This window comes from Gavialis gangeticus, unplaced genomic scaffold, assembly GCF_001723915.1.
Source record: "Gavialis gangeticus isolate Ggan-Ray unplaced genomic scaffold, GavGan_comp1, whole genome shotgun sequence".
Taxonomy (NCBI): Eukaryota; Metazoa; Chordata; order Crocodylia; family Gavialidae; genus Gavialis; species Gavialis gangeticus.
In genome coordinates this window covers 68,240,122-68,258,292 of record NW_017729025.1, presented here as the reverse complement: position 1 = coordinate 68,258,292, position 18,171 = coordinate 68,240,122, and positions in this window count along the sequence as shown.

Here is an 18,171-nt window from a genome sequence, read left to right as displayed (position 1 = left end):
ATCTGGCACTTCCCCCTCCCCCCCCCCCAACTACAGGAAGGACATGGACAAATTGGAGAGAGTCTAGTGGAGGGCCACAAAAATGGTTAGATGGCTGAGGTACATGACTTTGATGAGAGGTTGAGGGAAGTGGAGAAGTCTGGAGAAGAGAAGACTGAGGTGGGATTTAATGAGAGGCTTCAGCTAGCTGAAGGGTAATCCTAAATAGGATGGAGCTAGAGTGTTGTGGTGGCAGATGACAGAACAAGTAGCAATGGTATCAAGTTGCAGCAAGGGAAGTATGGGTTAGATATTGGAAAAAACCTCTCACAAGGAGGACAGTACATCTCTGGCTACCTAGAGAAGTTGTGAAACCTCCATCCTTGGAGGTTTTTAAGACCCAGCTAGACAAAGCATTGGCTGAAATGATCTAGTTGGGGGTGGTCCTGCTTTGATCAGGGAGTTGGAATAGATGACCTCCTGAGGTCCTTTCCAACCCTAATTTTTTGATTCCTCTCCCCTTACTTTTCATTTATAGTTTCCAGTTTAAACTAACAGATTCTAGGAATTAATGCCTCCAGGTTAAACTATTGTTTTTGCAAAATGTTTTATGATGATATTTTTGGAGGCTGATATTTTCATTGTGATTGTTATCACAATCCAGGTTTGTTCTCAGCATTCCAGATTTTATGATCAAAGGGCCAGATACGCAAAAGGACAAGGATGCTGTGACATTCAAGACTTCTGTGGTCATTGTTGGCCTCATTCAGATATTCAGTTTCTCCAGGGAGAATCACTGCTCTTTCAAAAGAAACCACAAGTGTACAGATGTTCAGGCTTTTTCTCCCAGAGTAAAAATGGCCACTCCAGGAGAAAAATAACCTAACAACAACCAGGGTTAAATCAGGAGAGTTTATCCTGGGATAGCAAATGTCTATACATGTTGTGATTTTAGGGAGCTAGAAATATTGGGTGCATTTACACATTCAGCTGGGATGTAGCAATTAACTATAATTTCTCCTGGTCACAGCATTTACATGTGTGCCTGAGGCCACAGCAGGCTGAACCAGGGCAGAGCAGCCCCAGCATGGCAGGGAGTTCAGGAGGTCAGCCCGCCAGCCTGAGGCTGATTTGCCCCAACTCACTGTGTTGTGGAGAGGATGGCTGGGGCACAAGGGTACTACAGTGAAGGGCTAGCTGTCAGGCAGCCCCCACACTAAAGCACCTTCATGCCCCAACCAGCTCCAGTCACTGTCTCCACATGTGTTTCAGCACACCATAACTACTCTGCTGTAGGATAGTACTGTCTGGGATAAGTAGCGTCTTACAGCGAGTTAATTAATTTACTGCACCCTAATATGGGCACACATGTAGACAGTGATGCTTTGCTGCAGAACAAATTAGTCCAGTCCACAGTGAAGTGTATGTGTTGCACCCATTGACGCTAATCTTGGCTTTTTTTAAAAAAGTAACTATGCAGCCATTTTCTTGAATATGTATCATCAATTTTTAGGGCCAAAATATGTCACAGTAATTCTTAGTTGGAAATTATAGGCTATTTATTTCTGGTAACACATACAATATGGCCAGTATTTTTCCAAGTGAGAAAGAATCAGGTGTAACATGATGAGTATATGTTATCTAATGACTTTGATATAAAATGAATAAATATTTCTTGGAGCACAGACTGAAGCCCAATTCTCCACTTTAGCTATCTCTGGTTGCTAAAGCTGTAAAATAGTTTCTCTGGACTAAAATTACTACCAAGTACAAAAGTAAAATCCCAGCTATGATACCAGCTCTTCAGACTGATGGTGTGATATTTGCTACCCTCAGAAGAATGCCTTAGCCACTATGCTAGAACAGCGTGATTAGGGCACTCTTCTGAGTATTGCTCTCTTTTGCCCAATATATCGTTCAGGATTTCATACAAAGAGGAACAGCTTCAACAGGAGGATAACTGTTCCCATCAGCACCACCCCTAAGCAGTCTATTGCCAATAGGTTAAAGATGTTATTAGTGGTGGCAATCACTTGATTTGAGGATGATCTCTACCATGACTCATTGATTGGTCTTGAGGTGGCTTCAGAGTCCAATCCTTGAGCTACAGCTCCATCCACAGATGTTGCAGTTGTTACCACAAGGGAAAGTAGATCCTAGGCTAGGGTCTCTCCTTTTCCATCCTCTGCTCCCTCTTCTTTGTTTTGAAGGCAACATGCTTTACCTTGAAGCAGTCTGCTGCTTGGTTGAGGTTGTGGTGCCACTGGATCTAGTCACCACAACCTCAGCCAAGTCACCTCTGCCCAGCTCTTGATGTCAGCATCTGTTTTCTTGAGTTACGCCTTTAATGTGTCCTCTTAGCATTTCCTTTAGCCACCACAAAATCCCAGGCCATAATTAAGCAATCACCAGGGAGGTAGAAAATGTGGATTTGGAACTGTAGGCAAGGGTAGAATTGAACTTGAATCTTGCACATCCTGGGTGAGTGGTCTAACCACTGAGCTAAAAGTGATTTGCACCCACTTTATTTTTAAGAGCTTATGAGACTTTCAGCATGGCTTCATATCTGTGATTCTTGAGTCATAAGAGGTGATGCACTTTCTCTAAGCCCTGAAAAGGGAAGACTTAACACACATCCCTATCCTCACCACTTCCTGTGAACTGATTTAGGTGTTTGCAGCCATGAATATAGACAAAGTGTCCTGCCTTATGGGTTGATTCATAGAAAGTCAAACTGATGGATGGTTGTGCCTCCATAGTGCCTCCTGGCATTACCTGGTGCTTACAGACAAACAGAATTCAGTACAATTGAGTAAGGAAGGAAGACACTGAATTTTGTCCTGTCCTTGGTATTCAGGAAATGAAAAGATGTGATGATAAACTGGTATGTTATTTCTTAACAGTAGTGTAACTAAGGCAGGATGAGGGTGGCTGCTGTCTTGGGCAGTGACTTTGTGGAGAGAAAGGGGATGAAAAAATAACCACTGCTACCACAGCCAAACAATCATGCCAGCAGCACAGTGGCAGCCAGAACTCACTGCTGTGCCCATGTGTCATAGATGCCATGGGTACCCAGCTTCCTTGTTACACCTCTGTCCCTTACTTCAGATTCCTTTGATAGTAACTGTACTTAAACATGAGCTTACTTTCCCCCCCATCTCTAATCCTCCTAACATAATGATAACCCCTTCCAAAATCTCTGTGTGCAAACCCTTATTCCTACTCCCATGGAATCATTAATTGAGGGCAGGATTTAGATAATTAATCATGAGCAAAATTAAATGCCGAGAAACACAGAAAATGTATATATTAAAAAGGAATATTGTGCAAAGAAAATGGGCAAAAATATGACCTCTCCAAGTTAGTTACTATGGGAGGAGCTAAATTTAAAAAGCAACTCTATGATAAATCATTTATATAATGTCTAGATTATGGTATAGTGATAGAAGATTGCTTTCAGTTTAAAATTTAATTCTAGAGCATTTTGGTAACATTCTGCATTACCATTTGGATTAGTTGAGGGGATGTTGTGGTAAACTATTGCTAAGCAAAGTGTACTGCCTTGTTTTCCTCACTTGCCAATCCATATTTAACTTACACTGTTTCAAGTGTAATTTGTTTTGTCTTGCTCAAGACTAATCCTATAACACCAGATCTCACCAAAGCATCAGAAGAGTAGGAAAAGAATAAATCCTTTCATTCCAACTTAGTTGATGCTACATAGCCTCCAGGAGTGAAGCTATAACAGCAGCTATAGCCATTAAATTTATTTTGTGATATGCCCTTTTCATCATGGGTTTGACAGGGTTCTTCTCCCTCAATCCAATAGTGTATGGCATTGGGCTGAAATACATTTTCAATAAAAATCTTGCCCATTTATAAACAAAGGTGAACTAATCTGACATTTTCTTGCAATATGATGGAATGAAATTACTGTCTAAATAATGCATCAGCTATAGATCTGTACTATTAAGTATAAGGAGCCTGGTTAAATTTGTAGCTGGAGTCTGCTTCACACAGACTCAGTATCACACTGAATCATAGACTGCAATCATTCCAAAACAATCCATAATGTGATATAATTAATCTCCCTCCTAACTCCTGTATTGTGTATAGTCAATAAATATGGTACATGTTCTAAACTTCCTTATACATAACCCAGAGAACCCATCACACAACATATTGTTTGTTCCACATACTTTCTTACATCATCCCTCAGTTTTGTCATAATCCAATGTATGACTAATGCTAACTTTAAGGACATAAGTCAAAATTTTGACTTGTGAGGTAAAACTAGCATATGCATAACTTTGGAAGAGCTAAGCTTTAATTTGTATGTCCTTTGGACAGCCTTACTATCAATTTTTGGAGAGCATAATGGACCCAGCCCAATTCAATCTCAACTGGTGCCTCTGAAGTGCTACAAAATAATAACTAATAATTTAGCTTGAACAGAAAAATTCTTCATAAGCTGTATACATCACAATACTGCATTGCTGAAAAACAGCCACTTTGGGGATGTAGTGAAACAGCCAATACACACTATATAGATTGGACAGTAGGCTGAAGGAGGAAGTTCTTACAATGCAATTGGGATTCTTAAGTGTAGCTCCTGTTCATTCTACATAATGCTTAAGGTATCATCCGTCTAACTCCTGTGAAATAGGTTCTAGGTCTTTCAGAGTCTCTACCTTAGGTTTAACTGAAGCAAACACACTGTAGTCTATACCATTAATACAATGATATTTATCCACATCCATAAAGTTTGAAGGAAAGAAACTTTATCTATGGCCTCTCTAGTAAAGGTATTCTGATTGCATTTGAAGAATAATGCAATAGTAGGAGGTAGAGTAAAATTTCTTCTTACGAAAGCTATTGTATAAATACCCTCCCTAAGGCCCCTAACTTAGGAGGCAAAATATTTTCAGTCTTGTGCAATACATTCAAACCTGTTTGTATCCTAGCCAAACTGAAAAACAGTGCAAGCCAACAGTAAGGATTATCTTTGAAGTAATTCTTGTTCTACCAGTAGGCCTGCCAGAGAAATTAAATGAAACAAATATGCAGCAACCTGCAATTGCCTTTCTCCCTGAGCCAAAAAAGCCTTTGAACTTCAGATACTGAGGTCTGCTTTGCATCTACTATCCATCATATATCTGAGTGAATCCTGAATACGTTAAATGAAATATGTTGTAATTGTAGGCCATTGGTCCTGCCTCCCTTATTCTATCTATCAATCAGTCAATCACAATTCACCCTTTGAAGCTGGCTGGGTTTTAATTAATTAGCATGCTATAGAATTCCTGCTGTTTTTCTAAGTATTCCTACCTAACAACGTACTAGCTCTACCTCTTTAGGGCAACAACAAAAAATCCCTGTTTTAATATATTTTCAGATTTCATTATTATGCTTAATTTTGATTAGCACTGATTAGAAAGTGCTAAAGTGGCATGTTTCTATTGCATGTCTTTCAGCCGATCAAGAATAGAAACTAAACAGTGAGCATACCATTTGACGCATTAACTTTTATCTCTCTATTCTACCTCCTCCCATGTCTACCTTTCCAAATAATTTCTGTGAGTTTTAGCCATTCTGTTCTTATATCTGGTTGTCTCTGTCAGCTGACCCCTGTTTGCTGATTGGGCAAGTCAGGATTCCCTAGCAACATGTTAATTGATTGCAGCTGTAAATATGTATCTCTAAGTTCTTAAGGTGAAAGGAACTATGTAAAAATAAATCTAAGAAATCAGATAAAATTGAGGAAATAAAGGGAAAATAGTGTTGTGAGCTTCATGGAGAAATGTTAGAAATAAAAGTGGGGGAAAGCAAGAATCTTTCAAGCTCAAAAAAAAAGACCAATTTTAAAAAAAAATTAAAGATTGATTTTTAGCAAACATTTTATGGAAATATTTTTCAGAATACAGGCTCAGAGATCATTGTCTTTTCACACACTGCTTGTTAATTAAAATTGATACATTCCAGTTGACATGTATATAGGGATTTTACATCTCTGTTACAGCTGGAATACTTTTAAGAGATCCTCATATACAAACATCTGCAAAATTGGTTTTAAAAAAATGGTAGGGGGGAGATGTGTCCACCAGTTTAAATGCATATAAATTAAAACACCCTGAAATTTCATGCAGTCCTTAAAGAGGTATATTTCTTCACTAGGATCCAGATCCAGAGAAAGAACATAGGCTCTCAAGGTGTGATTTAAGTAAAACTCACGGATCTGTTGTGTGTGACTCTACATAGGATCCATTGTTTGTTACCTTTAAGCTCCTCAGCCACTTAAAAATTCTGATGCTACATGTACAGAAAGAGCTAAGCAGCTGGGTGCCTTGCTCAAATTTAAACCTGATCAGGGTCCAAAAATCAAGTGTTCCTATCCCTGAAGACTTCTGGAGATTCAGTTTGGTAGGCATTCTCTGAGTACACCTAACAAATCACCCTATAAATATTTTGGAAGCTTCTACTTTCTTTTATAGCATGGCTGAAGAAGCAGCTGCCAATCCCTTCAATATAATACATTATTAGGAATAATAACGTTAATAAATATTATTATTGTTGTTGTTGTTCATAGTTTCATAGTTGGTAGGGTCGGAAGGGACCTGAGCAGATCATCAAGTCCAACCCCCTGCCATGGGCAGGAAAGAGTGCTGTGGTCAAACAACCCCGGCTAAGTGATTATCTAGCCTCCTTTTGAAGACCCCCAGGGTAGGAGCGAGCACCACGTCCCTTGGAAATTGGTTCCAGATCCTGGCTGCCCTGACTGTGAAGTAGTGTTTCCTGATGGCTAGCCTGAACCTACTCTCAATCAACTTGTGGCTGTTATTCCTAGTTACTCCTGGTAGTGCGAGGGGCTCTCGTTTCTTGCTCCAAGTGCCCGGTGCATGCTGGGCACAACCTGCTCTGGGGACAGCGTCAGGTGGGGAGTTTGACTGGGGTGGTACACCTGTCAAACTGTAATGCAGGTATCCTTAGGTGAGCTCAGGGAGGACAGAAACCTCCCGTGGAGCAGAAGGGCAAAAGCTCACTTGATCTTGATTTTCCTTGTTGTTGTTGTTGTTGTTATGAGAGAAACAGATTCAATTTCTTCTGTGCAAGAGGGGGTGTATGTGTCTCACTCCCTAGGAAAGTGCCTAATCATCACTGTATGGACTATTCTGGTAGAGCTGGCTGGGGAGAACTGCACCATCCCATCCTCTAATGACCATGTTATAGAAGAAAACAATGAGACTCTGCTTGGTTCTTTGAAGGAAGAGCATAGGCACCTACCTTCAGAAGAAATTGCAGGCTGCGGATCCTGAATGCCTCTGTGCAGCCCCAAGAGGAATGCCTACAAAATGAGCATTTAAATCCCCTCTCATCTTTCCCTAGTTGTTAGCTCTAGGCAGCTACATATGGAGTTGTGAAGACTTTAAGGCTTACTCAGTGGGTAGGCAGTTCTGGGTCCCCCTTGGAGGTACCTAACTCTCCCCGTGCTCTGCATAGACAGGTTAGGTGCACCTAGTGCAGGGATATGGATTCCACTATGGGCAATAATAGTCTAAGAGTTAGACAATGTGTACCTATGTTTAGTCATCTAGGGCTAAATCTGAAGAACAGCTTAGGTAACCAAGCCAAGATTTAAGTAAACTACAGGCACTGAAATCCAAAACTAAGATATAGCAAAGTCCCCATTCAGGAGTTGTAAGCAACACTCTTTTTGACATGAACATTTCCTCTCAGGATTGTATCTGATTTTTATTCAAAGACTGTTAAATGTAAACTGGATAAGCAGTTCAGAGAAGCAGGGAACAAGTCTGGACTCCCCCTCCCAGCTGAGTTCTACATAATTTACATATAAGCAGGATGTTGAAGTCACTATACTGGCCAGCAGGGATGTGATTATAAGCTTGATTTGGATTAGTAACTCTGTGATCTGAAGAACAAATCCCTTTCATGTGGCTGCTAATCTGAATTCTGAAGTAATTCAAGTAGTGTGAACCCCCATATTATTTTCAAGTGTATTTGTCTCAGTGTCTTAACAGAGGAAAGCATACTACTGTCACATTGTAGACCAGCATGGATCAATATGGTAAGGACCAAAAATGCAAGAAAATAATAAACAAATAAGAAACAACGCTACATTTATTTGATATTCTCTACATCTTCTGTACATAAAAACAATATGGAAGCTTTATAAACAATTGTAGGGTCATCTGGTAAGGTAGTTATATTTAAATTGTCTAAGACTTTATTCTATATAAATATGGGAATGCTACCTAAGCATTTAACACAGTGTTCCACCCCATCTGCCCCAGCGAAAAGAGTATTTGTCAAATTTCTCTTAAATGTCCCTTACATTAGGGGACATACTCCTTTTAGTCCCCTAGTTTACAATGCTCCACCTAAGCTGGTATTACTTTCGCTGTTAATTATTATGTACATCATATGTAAAGGATCATAATTCTTAAGTTATTAAAAGAGTTATTGAACAATTAAAGAAAAGAATGTCACAATATTTTAGGTTAGCTACACTATTTTTCATGGGTGGATCTAGGATTTGGAAAAGGGGGTTGCAGATGGTGTGATGCATCATTGCACATAACACAACACACATTTTTCTTTAGTAAAAAGAAACTAAAAGCTTTACTAATATTCTAGCGGCCTAAGGCAATATTATTCAGTTTACAAGCAAAACAAAAGAAAAAAACTCTATTGGAATGTGCATTAATTTGCTTTTTCATATATTATGTATAAAAACATAGCAAAATAGGAAAAAGATCAAAAGATGTTGTTTAATTAGTTCTGTCATTAGAATAAACTGTACATCTCTTTTTCAGATTCCTAAAACAAAATCTAACCTTCTTGAGAATCTTGATGATGCACCCAATGAATTCACTAAATGTTATTTCCACACCAGTATGGATTTGTTTCAGGAAAGTGCAGAACAAATATTACCTCTCATCAACAGCAAGAACACAGCCTATCTGGAACACAATAAGAAGCCAACTGACAACACCAAAGCAAGATTTTGACAGGCATAAGATGAGGTACAAAAAGCAACCAGACGCTGTGCAAATCAGTACTGGACTAGGCTTTGTGATGAGATACAGACAGCATCAGACACAGGAAGCCTAAAAGTCATGTGCAATGGCCTGAAGAAAGCTCTAGGCCCTACTGTCAATAAGGTTGCCCCCTCAAGTCATGTAGCAGTGAAGCCATTACAGATAGAAAAAAGCAGATGTTTCATTGGGTTGAACACTACTCAGAGCTATATTCACAAGAAAAACACATCACCAGCAAATCACTGTACTAAATACCAACTCTACAGGTCATGCTAGAGTTAGAAGTGGAGCCCACTGTAGAAGAGTTAAGCAAGACCATTGATTCATTATCAAGGGGCAAGGCTCCTGGAAAAGTGGCATTCCAGTGGAAATTCTCAAGTGTGGGAAAGAAAGCGTACTACCATATCTTCGTGCATCAAAGAGGTTAACAGAAGACTCCCACGATGGTGCCATCATGAGCAGCTTGGCTTCTTCGACCATGATCCGCAATTCAGAGAGAGAGGCAGTGACTTGTTGGGAAAAGATGGCCTCCACCTCACCCTCAAAGAGAAGAAGCTCTTCTTGGCCAGAATGGCTGACCTACTTGACAGGGCTTTAAACTAGGATTGCTGGGGGATGAGTGGTCAACTAACAGTTCAAGCCCAGGTCACATCAACCATAGTATTAACAGATTAGGTAACCCAAGGGAACCTTTGATAGCCCAAGGAAAGTCATGTCCCAGAATGCAGGGAAGCCCAGGGCTTTCCATGGCAGGCTAAGCTGCCTGTACACAAATGCCAGGAGGCTGGGAAACAAGCAAAAGGAACTGGCTCTTCTCCTGAGTGACAAAGATTATGATCTTGTCTGGATAACGGAGACCTGGTAAGACTCCACCTAGGACTGGTCCATAGGTATAGAAGGCTATCCCTTGTACAGGAGAGACCATGTTGGGAAGAGGGGTTGGAATGTAGTTCTCTATGTGAAGGAGCAGTACACTTCCCTTCAAACCAAGTTTAGCAACCACGGAGGGCATCTTGAGACCCTCTGGCTTAAAATATAGGGAAAGCATGGGGAAGGGGATATAATTGTAGGAGTCTATTACAGACCTCCCAACCAAATGGAACAGCTGGAGCTTCCTCGCTTGTATTGATGAGCTCTACCTAATGCAAGAAGTCTATGGGCTGACTAGGGGAGAGGCACTGTTGGATCTGGTTCTGGCCAAAGGAGATGATCTGATGAGTGATCTGAGGATTGAGGGGAAACTTGGTAACAGCAACCATGAACTGATCACTTTCTCTGTCCAATGTAGGGCAGGCAAATCTCTCAGTAAAACAGAAATCCTCAACTTTGTGAAGGGTGACTTCCACAAACTCAGGAGACTGGTCAATCAGGGACTAAGAGACTATGGCCCCTCAGAAAGAGGAGTCCATGAGGAATGGTTATTTCCTCGAACCACAAGGAAAATCCATTCTGTTCCACAGGAAAGGCAGTCAGTGGGCTGGGAAACCCCCTTGGCTCAACAGGGAAATTTTGGACCTCCTGAAACTAAAAAGAGAAGCATACACCAGATGAAAAATGGGAATCATCACCAAGGAGGACTATACAGCACTAGCCCACAAGTGTAGAGAGCAGACCAGAAGAGCCAAGGCAGAAACCGAACTCAGGCTATCCATGGGAATCCAAGACAACAAAAATTCCTTCTTCAGATTGTCTTGGAAATTTTGCTCTGTGAGTGCTGCCAGTGCAGAGGCTATCTTGTAAGCACCATAGTAACAGGCCCTGCACGTGGCCTTTGCATGACCTATGGGCCTGTCACTCAAGGGTGACCTAGTTTCCTTGTCAGACGCATGCCCAGTGTGAGAGAGGATAACAGTGCGCATGCCCAATTATGTTATATAATCAGACTAGAAAGTTTTGTGGAGTATACATTCTGATTGGCTACCAAATTCTGATAAAAGGTTAGCGAGCCCCCTCCCACAGAGAGAGAGACCCGCGTAACTGGAGACAGAGGCTGACTTTCTCAGGGACTGTCCTCCAGTTAGGCCCTTGGGCCTATTGGTCTCTCTCCCTGCCTGGCGTTCTGTATTGCTAACTGTATTGATCTTCGGCTTCCGACCTACCTTTGCATCCATCTTCGACCATGATTCCGGATCACCCCTACGGACTTTGACTGCAACCTCGGCATGACTTACCTGGCTTCTGACCTCGGCAATCACCTCGGCTACCCAAACTGTTCTGTGGACTGGCGACACCGACACATTACAGTTCTGTTTTGTTATTTGTTTCTCCTTCATAAACTGTTGACCATCCCTGGGACTTACCTGACAGGCAGCTGCACCTGTTCCCAGGCTCCAGCACTGGGAGTAGAAAGCAAGGGCCTGTCGGCGAACCCCGTGGGACAACAGGTCCCCCTGTTGTGTGTTGATATTGTTAACTGTAACTGAAGACTCCGTACCTGCGCTTTACCAAGCGTAAGTTAATAAATCCATTCTATTAAGGAACATCCAGCTTCCGTGTCGCTCAGAACTCCACCGCCGCTAGACCCAGCCTGTTCGTTTGGGTTCCACCATGACACTTGGGACCCTTTCTCTGGGGAGGGGAACCCAGCACAGATATGTGCCAAGTTGGAGAAAGAACAAAATAACATTGGACCCCTGCTAAATCAAATGGGGCACCTGACATCTGATGCTCAGGAAAAGGCCAATCTCCTAAATGATTACTTTGCATCAGTCTTCTACCTGCCCAAGGGGCTTACCCTGCCCAAAGGTGTGGGAGATGGGCCCCCAATTGACATAGATCAAGTGAAGGAACACCTCAAGAGGTTCAACATCCATATATCTATGGGCCTGGATGGAATGTACCCAAGAGTCTTGAAGGATCTGGTGGACACTATAGCAGACCCTATAGCAAAGATATTTGAGAACTTGTGGCACTTGGGAGATGTACCAGAAGACTGGAAAAGAGCCAACATGGTCTCAATCTTCAAGAAAGGAAGGAAGGAGTATTCAGGGAATTACAAGCCAATCAGTCTGACATCCATCCCTGGAAAGATCCTGGGGAAAAATCAAAGGTTCCATCAGCAACAGGCTAATGGAAGGCAACCTTCTGAGTGCCAGCCAACATGGCTTCATTATTTGAAGGTCTTGCCTGAGCAACCTCATTTCCTTCTATGGCCAGGTGACACATTGCCAGAACAAGGGATGTCATATATCTGGATTTCAAGAAAGACTTTGACTTGGGCTCCCATGATGTCCTCATGGTTAGGCTGGGGAACTGTGGCCCCCAACCATCTCATGGTCCAATGGCTGGGGCACTGGTTCTGGGGTCAGATTCAAAAAGTATCAGATGACAGGAGCAAATCAATATGGCACAAGGCAACCAGTGGTGTCCACTGTACTCAGATCAGTACTCTTCAATATCTTCATATGGATTTGGGCATCAGATGCAGACTGGCAAAGTTTGTGGATGACACTAAACTATGGGGGAAGGCAGTCACACTGGAGGACAGGCTGGGGATACAGGCTGACCTGGACAGGCTTGCAAGGTGGGCAGACCAAAACCTGATGGCATTCAATGTATACAAGTGGAGGGTGCTCCACCTTGGGAGGAAAAAACAGCATCATACTTATTAGACTCGGCAGTGCTATGCTCACTAGCACCACAACTGACAGAGACTGGGGGTCTTGATTGACCACAAGATGAATATGAGCCACCCATGTGGTGCTGTATCCAGCAAAGCAAACCAAACTCTGGCATGCACCCACTGATGCATATCAAGCAAAACCAGGGGCATCATCCTCCTGCTTTACTCAGTCTTAGCGAGGCCACAGCTGTAGTACTGTGTCCAGTTTCAGGTCCGCCACTTCAGGAGGGATGTGAACAAGCTTGAGAGTGTCCAAAGGACAGCCACCCACATGATCAAAGGCCAAGAGAAAAAGCCTTATGAGGAGAGGCTGAGGGACATGGGACTCTTCGGGAGAAGTGAAGGCTCAGGAGGTACTTGGTGGCAGCCTACCAGTGTATAAGGGGTGTGCACCAGGATCTGGGAGAACAGTTGTTCACCAGGGCTCTCCAAGTGATAACAAGGTGCAACTGCCACCAACTTCTGGAAGGCCAATTTAGCCTAGACATAAGGAAAAACTTCTTTATAGTCTGAGTGTCCAGGGTCTGGAACAGACTCCTCCCAGAGGTGGTGCAAGCACCTACTCTGGACTCATTAAAAAAAAATGTTTGAATGCTTATCTTTCTGGGATCATTTGACCCCATCAGACTTCCTGCCTATGGCAGGGGGCTGGATCTCAGTGATCTTGCAAGGTCCCTTCCAGCCCCTAATGTCTATGAAGTCTATGAAAAAGGAAGATCCAGGGAACTACAAACCAGTCAGCCTCAGCTCAGTCCCTGGAAAAATCATGGAGCAGATCCTTAAGGAATCCTTGTCTAAGCACTTAGGTGAGAAGGTGGTGATTAGAAACAGTCAGCATGGATTCACCAAGGGCAAGTCATGCCTGACCAACCTGATTGCTTTCTGTGATGAGATGACTGGCTCTGTGGATGCAGGAAGACTGGTGGATGTGGTGTACCTTGATTCTAGGAAGGCTTTTGATATGGTCTCCCACAACATTCTTCCAGACAAGCTAAGGAAATACAAGCTGGATGAATGGCCTGTAAGGTGGATAGAAAACTGGCTGGAACATCAGACTCAGACTAGTAATCAATGGCTTTATGTCTAGTTGGCAGCCAGTATCAACTGGAGTGCCCCAGGGGTCAGTCCTGGGGCTGGTTTTTTTCAATGTCTTCATCAACAGCCTGGAAGATGGCATACAGTGCATCGTTAGTGAGTTTGCAGGTGATACCAAGCTGTGGGGAGTAGTAGATGCACCAGAGGGTAGTGCTAGGATTCAGAGTGACCTAGACAAATTGGAGGATTGGGCCAAAAGGAATCTCATGAAGTTCAACAAGGACATGTGCAAAGTCCTGCTTTACCTTTTGTTTCTCCTTTCTACCTATTTATATTTACAATACATCCTCTCACAATACATCCTCTCATTTCTTGGAGTCTCAGAACAGCAGAGACTCCCTATGCCTGAAGAAGGGTGACTACATCTGAAAGCTTGCTAAGAACTTTTTTCCAATTACTCAGTTGGTTTAATAAAAGATATCACATCCACTCAAAGAACCATGCCTGCCTATGTCCTTTGACCAACACAGCTACAATAAAAAACCCGGCAACCATAGACGTGATATTTTCCATGCTGCAACTTCAAGAAAAGTGCAGAGAGCAAAACTGACCATTGTACATTGCCTTCATGGATCTAACCAAAGCATTGTACACAATCAACAGAGCAGGTCCTTTGCAATTCTAGAAAAAATAGGATGCTCACCAATACTGTTAAGTCTTATACCTTCCTTCCATGACAACATGAAAGCAACTGTTCAGTTTGATGGGTCCACTTCAAATAGCTTCACAATGAAAAGCAGAGTGAAGCAAAGATGCATTCTTTCCCCTACACTCTTTGGAATCTTCTTCTCAGTACTCCTGAACTGAGCATTTAGAGACATGGAACGCGGAGAGTCCCTTCACACAACATGGGATGGGGAAATTCTTCAACTTGTCATGACTTACGGCAAAGACTAAACTTAGAAAGGTGTTTATCAGGGAGCTTCTATTCACTGATGATGATGTCCTTATAGCCCATGACAAAGACCTACTACAAGAACTTATGGATCGTCTCTCAAGAGCTTGCCAGGCATGTTGCTCTCTGCATAAAGAAAACAGTTGTGCTAGGCCAGGGAGTTCCACAGAATCCATCAATCTCTCTTAATGAGAACCAGCTAGAAGTAGTCCAAAAGTTCAGCTACCTAGGCTCCACAGTGACCACCACCCCCTCACTGGATGAAGAAGTTAATGTTCACATAGAAAAGGCAGCCACCACCTTCAGCAGACTAACTAAAGGAGCATGGAACAACTCAAAACTTACCATCAAGACCAAAATACTCATGTACAAAGCTTGCATACTCATCACTTTCATGTATGGTGAGGAAACATGGACAACTGATGCACATCAAGAGAAAAGGGTAAAAAACTACGTGCGCTGTTTACACTGCATACTCAAGATCAAAAGGCAAGATAAAGTTATCAATACAGAGGTTCTTCAAAGGGCAAATTTAACAAATCTGACACCACTACTCAAACAGAGATGACTGCACTGGCTAAGCTATCTAAGCAGATAGGAAGATGGATGTATAGCCACAGACATGCTATATGGGGGACTCTTGGAGGGAACAAGAACAGGACATCCCAAGCTTTGCTACAAAGACACATGCAAGTGAGATATGAAGGCATTTGGAATTGATCCTGACCAATGGGCAACCTTGGCAAGTGATCAAAACAAGTGGTGTCACCATCTCCACCAGGGCATTAAAGTCCATGACAGGAATTGGCTCCAACAACTTGAAGAGCAAAAAGTATGCAGGAAGCAAGCAGCTCCTAAACCACCCAATCATGAAACGTACATTTGCAACCACTTTCGCAGATCATACAAATCCCAGATTGGACTATTCAGTCTCATGAGACACTGCAAACCATTTCTGCCATAGGCTGCAATATCCACCATCTCTTGCAGATGGAAGGATACCAGTCTATTTCCACACCTGTGTTAATGCTTCCCATTAGAGTCAAAAACGGTCTTCAGGGCTATGAAATAGGAGCTACATTTCCAGAAGCAGCCATCAGACACCAGAATTGCAGAAGGACACACTGTTTGATTAACGGAGCCATTAAAAACCATTCAAAACATCTTCTGAATGAAAAGTTTAGAAGGAATCATGTAGATTATAATGAGCCATGATGTCAACTGACTCCCTTGCAGCTGCCTGAATAAAAAGGCTGCTGCCACTGCTAAACTGTTTATTTTAAACATTTGGGTGGACCAGAAATCAAAGGGGGGGGGTGCAAATGCACCTCTGCCCTAATACACCCCTACTGGGTTTTTTTGGATTCTTCATTTTAGATCTGTGTGAAAACCTACATCCCATATTTGGACCTTGGTAACAATCTGTCCCCTTCCCATCCTCAGAGCTGTTAACTTGAATAGAACTCACAAAAGCCATTAAGAAAAGCTGGACCTTCATTCCTCCTGATATTATCTCTATATATTGATCTCTGTATATATTAATATCCCACAGTTCCCTATGAATTATCAGCAGCAGTACAAGTTTTTCCCTGCTCCCTTCCCAGTGTGCTTCAATAATGAATTGATGAGTACATAAGGCTAAGTGAGAAAAAAGTAAGTAGTTACTATTACTAATTTACCTGTTCTAAAGGCTTAAATTACATAATCATTTGAGATTCTCTTCTGTAGTGTAAGTACCCACTTTTATTTTGTGGGGCACTTTTATTGTGTTATATTCATGGAAGTGAATCCATTAAGGTGTAAACAAATATATATAAGATCATTGTAACTGTACTATCGCATAGTGACATACCATATTCTTCCCTTAAATTCTAAGGCATGACCTGCTAAGATAAGAAGTGTCATGGTTTAAACTTTCGTCTTTCTCTCCAAAGAATGCAGTTCATGTTCTTCCTCATTTTTTTTGTGTTATTGTCTAACTTCTCTTTATCTCAAGCCCTATCTATAAAATGACCATATTACCAGCCCTTACCTCATGAGTTCTAAACATAAGTAAAATTTGTGAGGCATATAATGAATATGGCCATAGAAGTACCAAGGCAGGTATGTTGAAAAGAATTTTTGTGTGTGTGATATTCAGTAATCACTCCAGATCAGATTTTTAAAGGCACCTAATTCCCACTGAAATCAGTCAGTCTGTCAGGGACTAAAGCCCAGATCCACAAGAGAGTTTGCATTGAAATTAGTTGAAGATTTAGATCCTCAAAAAGCCCAGATTCATAAGTAGGTTTGGGGTAAAATTAGTTGAAAATTTAGACCCTCAAAAAACCCAGTCAGCTGCAAACTAATTCTAGATGTGCCTAGAGGATGTAGACAATTACATTTTTTGAATTAAAGTTCTCTGAGTGCCTAAACCTCTGCTCCTGGGACTAAGCTGAGAGCCTAAATATTGGAGTCACAATCCCCAATATTTCCTATCAGTTAGATCTAACCAGTTGCTTGCTGAACATACTACTTTTAGATTGTTCCCATCTCAGTATATATTGGTCCCATTCTAAAGGACCTAACTGGGAGCCTATGTGCTTGATACAGGGTTCTGTATTCCACTCTGGGCTTTGGTGACCTATACAATCAAGAGGGAGATTCTCAAAACACATAGAATTATCAAAGTAGTGTGTTCAAAGACACCTGAAAAGATTATCTGATCCATCCTCCTGCAGTGAAGCAGCAGGAAGTATAACTAAACTATCTCTGATAGAAGTTTTTCAAGCCTGTTTTTGCAAACCTCCAGTAAGAGAGAACTTTTCCAGTTCTTCAATAACCCTTACAGTTAGAATGCTTCTTCCTAATATCCAGTCTAAATCTTTACTTCAAATTAATTTTATTAGTTATTATCTCAATTTCAGTGGGCACATACAACTGATCATTTTCCTCTCTAAGACAGCCTCTAACAGAGGGGTTATCATGTTTCCTCTTTAGTCTTCTCTAAACAAAACCCAGTTCCTTAAATTCCTCACAGGTCCTCACATTTTCTAAGCCTCTTATGATTATTATTGCTTTTCTCCAAGTTATCTACCTTTCTGAAAGTATGCCTCAAAAAACTGGACATAGTGTTCTTACTGAGGCCTCCTAAAGGATTAGTAAAATAGCAAAATTACCTCCTGTGTGGTGTTTACTATGCTACTGTTAAAACAGTTGAAAATATTATTAGTCTTTTTTAAAACAATATCATATGTTGACATGGATTCAGTTTGTGGTCTTAGTGACGGATTTACCATGAAACAAACGGTGCAGTGGCACGGGACCCCCACAGCCAGGGGGCCCTGCCACCAACACTGCTGACACTGCCAGAGAGCGGGGGCTTGGCCCCTGGCTAAAGAGTCTTCCATGTTTTGTTTGTGGCCCTCCCTCCCGCCCAGCAGGTTATAGACTTCTTCAGCCATTCCGGCCAGAAATATCAGCCACCACCCCTATGCCGTGGCTGGGGTGCCACATAATTCCCCTGCAGACAAGCTGTGGGGTGG